Source organism: Mus caroli, chromosome 9 (assembly GCF_900094665.2).
Source record: "Mus caroli chromosome 9, CAROLI_EIJ_v1.1, whole genome shotgun sequence".
Classification (NCBI taxonomy): Eukaryota; Metazoa; Chordata; class Mammalia; order Rodentia; family Muridae; genus Mus; species Mus caroli.
Window position 1 is genome coordinate 37,080,754 of NC_034578.1, and position 1,637 is coordinate 37,082,390.

Sequence of the window (1,637 nt, forward strand, 5' to 3'; positions counted from 1 at the left end):
GGAGGAGGAGGGGGAGGGGGAGGAGGAGGAAATGCAGCTTCTTGATTTCTTGATCAGGGTTGAGGTCTTCACTAATCCAGGAGACATACGGAGTCATTAGGAGTTAGTTTAATATTGTTTCCATTTGACAGAATGATATCAGTTATAAAAACAACATAATACTGCCACTGAAATAGGTCTGTAGATCAGTGGAATGGAAGAGAATCCAAAGTGTGAAGCTTAGCAGCTTCAACCACTTGATTTTTGTTTTTTAGGTTTTTTGGTTGTGTTTGTTTGTTTGTTTGTTTATTTGTGGGTTTTTTGTTTTTTTTTCAAATATGCAGGTGAGGAAAGCTGACGTTTTAAATAAATGGTGCTGGAAAAACTAAGCATCTACATGTAGAAGAATTAAAATAGATTCTTAGCTCTCACCCTGCAAAACTCATCCACGCCAAGCTTATTAGAAACTTGCATGTAAGACACCTGAAATTCTAAAAGCAAACAGGGAGTAGTGAGATTACTTCAAGACATGCTCATAGGTAGAGACTTTAGGGACAGAGCTGTAGCAGTTCAGGAAATAGGCAATGACTGACGATCACTGGCAATCACGTAACTACAAGCTTCTACAGAACCTTACTAATTTCCTGATTTTTATAAATACTGAAAATGAAATCCACATCTCTGAAGATTCAAAGCTAACGGATTCAAAGCTTTCACAAACAGAAGAAAATACAGCATTTGCCTTTCTGGATCTCGGTTTTCTTGCTCAGAATGGTTGTTTCCAGCTCCATCCATGCGCCTAGGTTCTTTGTAAGAGGGAAAGGTAAAGAGAGTGGGCCCGCAAGTTGGTTCAGTGGGTAAAGGCACCTGCCACCAAGCCTGATGACCTGAGTTCGATTCCCAAAGCCCACATAACGAATGGAGAAAACTGACATTTACGAGTTGCCCTCTGATCTTAGTCACCAGGGAGAATAATATGAACTACCATAACAGCAACACTAATCCAAACTGGATATAGAAATATAATAAAAACCAGATAAAGCCAATTACTACAACACCCACAGAAGAAAATGCAAAAACATGCAGTGTAATCTCTGAAGTTAAAAAAAAAAAAAAAAACTGCCTCCGGGGCCAGCCTGGTCTACAGAGTGAGTTCCAGGACAGCCAGGGCTACACAGAGAAACCCTGTCTCGAAAAACCAAAAGAAAAAAAAAGATTAAAAAAAAGTAGTAATGATAGCAAATGAAGTAAATACAGTCATGACAACAAGGGGAATGGATCACAAAAATACAGAAAACTGAGAGAAAAAGATGCAAGAACTCAAATGTGATTCTACACTAGAGAAGATGTGTAAAGTTAAAGATGAGAATCATGCAAAGGAATTAAACAATACTGAAAATACACTACAAAGGGGTAAAACAAAGCAAAACATTCAAATAGTGACAAAGAAATTAAGGAACCAGGCCACTTCCTGCCACACTTGTTGCTTTTAGGTCCAAACCAACATTCAGCCATCCTTAGCAGACTAGAAGATTCTTACATTGAGGATATGTGGGGCTGGGGCCAGTCCCTCTTCCTGCTGGAAGCAGGCAACATGTGTTAGGGAGGGGGCCCCAGAGATCAACATGTGCTGGTCATGCATGCGTTAATAATTTTAC